Below are 9,263 nucleotides of genomic sequence, written 5' to 3'. Positions count from 1 at the left end.
CACCTAAGGACGCGTGGTTGCGGCGAGGCCCGCCGTGAGACCCCGTAGTGGCCTGAGAAGGAAGCAGATAGCAGAAGGGCGGCGCTCCCGATGCCGCCGCATCCAGCAGCTCGGCGACGCGTTCCAGCAGTGCGTCCCGGCCGCTCTCCATTAGTCGGCACCGCAGCAACTCCCGCGCCACCGTGAGCGCGGCCCGCATGTTCGCCTGCTCCCGCTGTGTGTGTGGTGTCGTTGCTGCGGCGTGGCTTGCTGCTCTTGCAGTGGCTCGCGCTTGTCGTGGGGTGAGGGTGGATGGCGCCCCGCCACGCCGGCCGCGCCCTGCAGTGTTGGCCGGCGCTCGGGCCCCCTGGAGCGCGGGGTTGAGGTCTTCGTGGGCAGGTGACGCCGCCTGGGCTGGCCAGGCTGCCCAGCGGTCAGAGTCGCCCTCGGGTCACCGGACATCATGGCCGCGGAGCGTCGATGGGCCGATTGGCGGGGAAGAGGCTACGGCGCACCCCTACCTGGAGCGCCAAATGTCGGATCTCGGGTTCTGGCAAAACCCTTAAGGTTCGAACAGGGTGCGTGCGAAGATTTCCTCCCTACCAATCTACACCCTAGCTCGCTAAGATCTCGCGGACGAACCCGACGAACTCGCAACACAAAGACACAAGATTTATACAGGTTCGGGCCACCATTGTGGTGTAATACCCTACTCCAGTGTGGTGGTGGTGGATTGCCTCTTGGGCTGGTGATGAACAGTACAAGGGGAAGAACAGCCTCCTGAGGTTGAGGTGTTCTTGTGCTCTGCGGACTTGTGGGTGTGTGGATCCAGTCCAAGATGAGTTGCCAGATGCCCCTACTGTGGTGGCTAGTTCTACTTATATAGGCCCTAGTCCTCTTCCCAAATATTGAGCGCGAAGGGAGCCAACAACGGCCAATTCGAAAGGGGACAGCTAGTACAGCTTATCCTGACAAAAGCGGTCTTCGCCTGCAAAAGGCTCTGGTGGTGACGCCGTCTTGGGCTCCATGGTGACCTCCGTCCTGCCGTCCTGCTGGTCTTGGTCTCGTTGCACCGATATGGAAACCTTTGCTTGATGCCTCGGTACTCTGCGCCTGCGCTTGCCCCCTAAGCACCAAAGAGGAAACAAGGACACTGCGCGCGCTGGCGCCCGCCTCACGCCCGCCTGATCTTGATCGTCATGGCTCATGTCACGAGAGCCTCGCGAGGTTTGCCCCACCTTGATTTCTCCACTCCTCGCGAGGCAGCCTGGTGAGGCCGCTCCTGAGGAGGTCTTGCGTCGCCCGCCTCGCGAGGCTTGGCCCCTCGCGAGGGTCTTGAATGTCTCGCTAATGAAGATGTGCCATACAGGCCTGCAGCACAGCCACACCGTGGGCCGCAGGCAGGCAAGTCTGGGGACCCCTGTCCCCAGAACGCCGACAGTTGTTTGCTTTTTCATGCATCGTCATGCATCTGTTTGCAATGTATTCATTGTTTCTTCCCCCTCTTCTCTCTGGTAGACTACGAGACTGACGCCGCTGCTGGTGCCCCGATCGACTACGTTGTTGACGACCTCTCCTTGCCAGAGCAACCAGGCAAGCCCCCCCCCCTTGATCAACCTGATATCACCTATTCCTTCTCTCTACTGCTTGCATTAGAGTAGTGTAGCATGTTACTGCTTTGGGTTAATCCTATTCTGCTGCATAGCCTGTCATTGTTGCTACAGTTGTTACCCTTACCTGCAATCCTAAATGCTTAGTATAGAATGCTAGTATTCCATCAGTGGTCCTACATTCTTGTCCGTCTGCTATGCTATATTATTGGGTCGTGGTCACTTCGGGAGGTGATCACGGGTATATACATACTACACTACTATAAATGATACATGGTGGTGACTAAAGTTGGGTCGGCTCGTAGAGTACCCGCAACTGATTTCGATTGGGGGCTAAAAAGACAGGTGGTTCCATCCCGGTAGTGGTGGGCCTGGGTTCCTGACGGCCCCCGACTGTTACTTTGTTGTGGAGCGATAGGCCAGGTTGATACGCGGATACTTCAATTAACACGCTTAACGAGATCTTGGTATTTGATCTGAGTCTGGCCACTGGCCTATAAGCACTAACCAACTATGCGGGAACAGTTATGGGCACACGACGTTGTGGTATCAGCCGAAGCCTTCTTGACGTCAGCGACTGAGCGGCGCGCGCCGGATTGGACCGTAAGCCTGCGCTGGTATTATGGGGGCTAGGTCTGCTTCCGGCCGCGTTCGCAACGTGCAGGTGTGCATAGGGCGATGGGCCCAGACCCCTGCGCGCTTAGGATTTAGACCGGCATGCTGACCTCTCTGTTGTGCCTAGGTGGGGCTGCAATGAGTTAATCTTCCGAGGCCGGGCATGACCCAGGAAAGTGTGTTTGGCCAGAGGGATCGAGCGTGTTGGGTAATGTGGTGCACCCCTGCAGGGAAGTTTATCTATTCGAATAGCCGTGATCCTCGGTAAAAGGACGACCCGGAGTTGTACCTTGACCTTATGACAACTAGAACCGGATACTTAATAAAACACACCCTTTCAAGTGCCAGATACAACCCGGTAATCACTCTCTCACAGGGCGATGAGCAGAGGATCGCCAGGTAGTATTATGCTATGCGATGATGCTTGAACTTACCATCCACTCTCTTCTACATGCTGCAAGATGGAGGCCGCGAGAAGTGTAGTCTTCGACAGGACTAGCTATCCCCCTCTTATTCTGGCATTCTGCAGTTCAGTCCACCGATATTGCCCCTTTACATTGATACCCATGCATATGTAGTGTAGATCCTTGCTTGCGAGTACTTTGGGTGAGTACTCACAGTTGCTTTTCTCCCTATTTTCCCCTTCCCATTCTTCTCGGTTGTCGCAACCAGATGCTAGAGCCCAGGATTCAGACGCCACCTTCAACGACTCCTACTACACCGAGGGTGCCTACTACTACGTGCAGGCCGCCGCCGACGACCAGGAGTAGTTTAAGAAGATCCCAGGCAGGCGCATGCGCCTCTTTCGATCTGTATCCCAGTTTGTGCTAGCCATCTTATGGCAACTTGTTTTACTTATGTCTGTAGTCAGATATTGTTGCTTCCGCTGACTCGTCTATGATCGAGCACTTGTATTCGAGCCCTCGAGGCCCCTGGCTTGTATTATGACGCTTGTATGACTTATTTTATTTTAGAGTTGTGTTGTGATATCTTCCTGTGAGTCCCTGATCTTGATCGTACACGTTTGCGTGTATGGTTAGTGTACGATTGAATCAGGGGCGTCACAGAGCATCAGGGACATAGTCCTCGTCGTAATGGTGCCAATAGTCCATGAGCTCATGGCCCGATTTTTTACACAATTGGCACCGAACACGATTGTTGGAGGAGGATCCAGAGGAGGCGTGATTGTTGCTGAAGCCGCCCCCTCCAGACCAAGCAAGGGAGTTGTTGTTGGTGTAGCCGCCCCCGCCTAGTCGCGCGCCTGGACTGTTGCCGCGGTCGCGCCCGCCGCCGTTGTTATTGCGGTTCCTCCCCTGGTGATCGCGCCCACTACTAGCCCCGCGGCCACGCGATGCAACGTTGGCTGAAGATTGGCGCACCTTCATCCTGTGGAGAAGATTGAGGCGCGCGTAGAAGCTTAGCACCTGCGTGTATAGCTCCTGGACAGTCACGGGTTCAACCCGCACAGCTAGGGCCAACACGACAGGGTTGTAGTCGAGATCAAGGCCGACCAGAACCTGAGAGACGATCTCACTTCTTGTCAGCACCGCCCTAGTGCAGGCAATCTCATATGAGAGTGTCTTGATCTTGGCTAGATATTATGCCATGGATAGATTTCTCTTCTTGAGGTTTGTGAGCTCAATCCGAGTGTTGATGGCTTGAGCTTGAGTTTGGGCAGCAAATATAGCATGGATCGATGCCCACACCTCCGTCGGTGTCTGAAGGGTGACCACATGTGCAAGTATCTCGCGAGATAGAGAACCCATCAGAAAAGCTTGAACTTGTTGCTGCTGTGCATACCAGAGAGCACGGGCAAAATTGGCGATCTGCTCCTCCTTCCCATCCTTGGTGATGGTGAGGGTTTCCGGTGGCGCTTGGCTCTCCGGATCAAGGTGGTGGCCCATCTGTGCACCCTTGATTTGGGGCAGCACGATGGCCTTCTACATGAGGTAGTTGCTCCTCGTAAGCTTCTCCTGGGGTGGTGTTCTGACGGACATGGCGAAGGATGAATTGGAGGATGGGGAAGGTGCGAAGGTGGATGCTGATGCAAGGGACGCAGAGAGGGCACTCATGGTGCTGGAGTTGGTGGAGGCGGTGGTCATAGCGAAAGGTTGAAGAAAGGCTTGGCTAGATGTGATCTCCTCTCGATCTAGGAAGAAGTCGCTCTGATTACCATGTAAAGATATTTGGGAAGTGTGGAACCCTTTTCTCGGGCTGCACTTATATTTATATGAAAAATGTCGTGGCTTACAAGATGAAACAATCGACAGATTTATTATAGAACGACGACAGAAGGTCGGTAGAAGGAGTCAGAATAAAAGAAGAGATAGAAAAGGAATACAAGTTTAAACATGAGTTCTATCCCTATACAACTATTTTAACACCGCGCTCCTTCTCTAAGTGCGGTTTACAGAGATGATGGACTCTTCAAGGGGCGGAAGAAGACCATGGATGACACCCTGCTGGACATATGCTGCCTATTCGAGTGCGGAGTGCACAAGGACATCTCATTGTTCTTGCAGAACTGTCTGTTAGCATGGTCATTGCGGCACTAAAATTCACAAGGGAAGATGGCTTAGAGATCCATTGCAGTTATATGGGAGGAACAAGGATACCCGAGGGCATCTGTAAGATTACTGTCACATCAGGTGCATTAGTCAATTTCATCCTCGTAGTCCAGAGGGATGATGTTTTTGAGGATTTTGCTGTGCAGCAATTCCACCATGAATTTGATTGTGTGGTCATTACAGGAGGTGATGGGCAACCAGATATCAGGACACGGGCTTTCTTCCGCAAAATCAAGGATTGTCTGCCTGTCCTATGTATGCGCTCGTTGATCCGAATCCGAAGGGGCTTTTGATCTTTTGTACCTTTAAGTTTGAATCAACAGATATGCCATTTGACAATGTGGGTCTTCCTGTTCCTGACATCAAGTTGATTGCAGTGTATTTACATGACGTCCTTGATTTGAATGACATGTCACGCCTTACACCGCTGACCCGAAACTATAGATTGATTCTGGAGGGACCGTATGTCAAGTACTATGTGATCAGTGATGAACAGTTGAGGGAGAACATAAATTTCATGGTGTACAGGGGGTTAAAAAGCAATATGGGAGCTTTATACCATCGCCAATACCCTCCTACTGACTACATCCACAAAACAATAAGCAATCAGAAGGACATCTAAGTAGCTCACTGTGTTTACATTGGTAGAGACATCTATGTAGTTTGATATGGTGACTCTAGAGGATATGCACTTAAGTTAGTTCATGTTGGGTGTGCAGTCAACCCCCTTGCACTGAGCTTTAGATTGGGGAAAAACCTGAATCTAGTTTTCACAAAAATAAACAGGATTGGTGGGTTCCTGATGGTGCCGGCGTGGTTGCTGGGACCCTGGCCACGGGTGAAGATGATGGAGGAGATCCAGATTGGGGGAATCCCTTTGGTTGGACCTGGCCGGCCACCCCGAAGACGATGCTCAAGAGCGCCGCTTTTCTTCTTGGAGACGTTGGTCTATGTCTGCTCCTTCATTTCCTCCCTCACTTCCTCTCGGGTGAAAACCCTAACTCCGGTGGGCGGCGGCGGCGTCCTTGACGCCGTGACCTTCCTGAAGGTGTCGCCTTGAGGGCTGAGTGGTGGTGGGCACTGTGTGGGTCCTTGATGGTTGCTAGTGATGGACACTACTTCGGGGGAAACCCTAGGATCTGGTTTTTCAGATCGGACGATGGCGGTATTGCGGTGCCATTTCTCTCCTGGGAGCATCGTTTGTTGAGTAGCACTGGAAAACACGGGCAGGAGGTGGAGCGGCTCCATCTTGCACGGAGCTTCGGTGGAGCTGTTAAGTCATGCCTGGCTGACAGGTGCTACACTGAGTCATGCCTGGTTGGCACGTGCTACGCACGACAGATCTTCCAGAGTCTTCGTGTCTGGACGAACGAGTGCGGGGCGGTGACGCCGTTGGGCGCCGTGGTGGCGTCGATGGATGTCCGGACTGGTAAGGATGATGCAGATCTCTCTCCTGAAGATGGGTCAGTCGTCCGATGAAGATGGCGGCTTCTAAAACATGTGCATGTGGTGTGCGTTTTAGGTCTGCTGCACCGGCTGTTAGTCCCGATACGTTATGTGGATGGATCGGCGATGACACTGGTTTTAGATATGGGGAGTGAGAGCACTCGTCATTATCGAATTCGTAGGTGTGAGTGGTGGCTTCGGGTGATTTGATGTATGTTCTTGTCAGAACTTTGTGGAATAATTAATAAAGATGGTTGCATGCATCGATTGATGCAGAGGCCGGGGGTTTAACCTCCTTTTCAAAAAAAATGTTGGGTGTGCAATCTATGGTTACTACTAGATTGTGGACGAATAGCTAGTGAAGAAAATCATGAGGTGAGACTAATTACCGCAGATGTTTCCAGACACGAATTCCTATGCTGCAATGCACTAATAATTTGCAGAGATGATGACCTCTTCAAGGGGCCAAAGAAGACCATGGATGACGCCCTGCTGGACATATGCTGCCTGTTCGAGTGCCTGAGGACATCTCTCAGTGTGCTTGAAGAACTGTCCGTGAGCATGGTCATTGGGCCACTAACATTCACGAGGGAAGATGGCGTAGAGACCCATTGCAGTTGTATGGGAGGAACCCGGATACCAGAGGGCATCATCTATGTAGTTTGCTATGTTGACTCTGGAGGATAAGCACTTAAAGTTAGTTCATGTGGGTGTGCAATCTATGGTTACTACTAGATTGTGGATGACTCTTACGACACTTTAGGACATATGACATTAACCAGCTTATTCCTATTTCTGCCCTTTTGTTATGAGGAAGCCATTATATTTTTCTCTCCTGAAATCAGCTTGTGAGAGGTTTGTGGTGAAAATTTCAGAGCTCTTCAGGTGCAAAATCTTCTATTAGAAATATCGTCCCTGGCACCACCGGCGTTGCAGATGTCAGGCATTAGGAAAAACCATTACAGTTATCAAATCTAATGAAAGGAAGTCACATTTCTTATCTGAAGTAGTGGTAGTGTTGATCAATTCAGGCAATAGTTCTTTTTCTGGAGTGACTATTTGTTGAGAATAATGAACTGGCCTCCATGTACCTTCAAACCATATTTCTCTCTAACAAATCTTTGGAATTGTGGTAAATCTAGTTGCAGTAAGAAAGAAAGATAGTTGAGATTCTTCAGGGTAACAAAATGCATCAGTTTGAGTTTGCGCAACAATAGTGCAATGGTGTGTCTAGAACTCGGTCAACTGAGACTTAACGAAGTCTCGGTCGAGTGACGTCACCGTAGTTATTTTTCTACGAGCGGCACAGCTAGATGCTACAGAAGGCGACAAAAAATGTTGCGGCAGTACGACAACAAATGCTACAACCATTCTAACTAAAATGCTACAACTGTCAATGAAGGATGTTGCCATCAACAAGATCATGTGCTACAACCAATGAGGGACAACATGCTACAACCGATGAGGGACAACATGCTACAACCAGCAAGATGGGTGTTGTAACCAGTAGGAAAAAATGTTGCAAATGATGGGATAAAATGTTGCAAGGCCGACTGAGACTTGGTTAAATCTTAGTCGACTGAGTTTTAGCAAGCCCGATAGTTGAATAATTAGAATATCAGATATAGCTGAACTCACAAGTAGAATGCAGTCTTATTTATTTCCCATTGTTCCAAGACATGATCTAGGGACCTTTAACAGTTGATCACTGAAGTAGTCAAGCATCCTTTTAATTTACATTATGTGGTAAGATTGATGATGGCCAACCTTGTGTCTTGCAATGGTTTTGACACATCATATAATTTGGCTTGAAATAGGATAACACTACCTCGAGGGTACCTGTTTATTTTTGTGAAAACTAGATTACTTGATGATAATTAGTTTTATCTTAACCACTCTTGCCATATGATTACCTTTATAGTTCATAGTACTTATGACTATTCTATGTTGTATTTCTGTGAATAAGGATGGTGTCATTTTCTTTCACATGTTCTGTTTACTAAAAGACCAATGTAAACACCTCATGAAAGAAGGCATTGTGATACAATGAGATATCTGAGTTAAGAGGCTCCAGTCTTCAAAAGGATGTGCACGAGGTAAATATAATTTCAAATCCTAACGACTATTAATACTTTGATGCTTCTGTTCCTTATATATTGCTTTGCCTGCAAAATGCAGCAAGGTTATAACCTTGATAATGCCCTAAAGTGGGAGCCTGGGAGGCGAGTGATGCAATGAGTTGTGATTTCTGAATTTTTCTGCGAGTGGATTTACATGGTGATGTGGTTGAGGCCTTAATGGATCTTCTTGCAAAAAATTATATTGCGGTCGACCACTATTCTCCAGTTTTGCAACACTATACTCGGGTAAGTCTCGATAAAATGGTCCATCTCTGATTGATATAATATGGATGGTAACAGAAATTCCAATCTACTGTTCGTTTCTTCATTAATGAATTTGCTCCTTGCATGCAAGTTTGGGGTATGTCTAGGATTGCCTATTGCTCCATAGCAGCCTTCCAATCGGGACAGCGTGATTTTTATTGCACTCGTACAAATTTTGGTTTTTATTTTTCTGTCGAGTACTAATTGTAGCCTCTTTAGTAGGTTATGGAGACCTTGAACATGATAACACATAAGCACGGCAAAGTGAAATTCCTATGCATATTCACATCAGCTAGTGTGATGTTACCTGAAAAAGCTTTTGCCCCGCTTTATAAATAAAGCAAACCACCACAGCCACAAAGTACCACACGAGTTCACCCCCACACACACACACACAGAGTCGCACGACATAGAGTACCAGAGGGTTCTGCTGAGGGCACAGCTCAACAAGCCCTGGAAAAGTAAACAAAGGAGGAGAAACCGCATCAACAACTAAGAAGCTAATCCGGCTCAGGTGGGGAAGGAGGAAGCGGCGGCGCCAAGCGGAGAGCCATCGCACAGAGGTCGGCAATGATGGTGTTGATGGCGTCCCGGTCCTGGTGACGGGTAAGCGACCGCCAGAGCTGCAAATAACCACACATTTTGAATATAGCATCGGTAGC

General features: G+C 49.4%; 1 pseudogene; it reads left to right on the top strand.

Moving 5' to 3' along the window:
* Positions 1 to 4,199: 4,199 nt before the first annotated feature.
* LOC123076213 (DNA topoisomerase 6 subunit A3-like) lies at positions 4,200 to 5,393 on the top strand (annotated as a pseudogene).
* The last annotated feature ends 3,870 nt before the right edge of the window (positions 5,394 to 9,263 follow it).

The sequence above is a fragment of the Triticum aestivum genome, chromosome 3D, assembly GCF_018294505.1.
Source record: "Triticum aestivum cultivar Chinese Spring chromosome 3D, IWGSC CS RefSeq v2.1, whole genome shotgun sequence".
Lineage (NCBI taxonomy): Eukaryota > Viridiplantae > Streptophyta > Magnoliopsida > Poales > Poaceae > Triticum > Triticum aestivum.
This window is presented reverse-complemented; position numbering and strand designations above follow the sequence as displayed.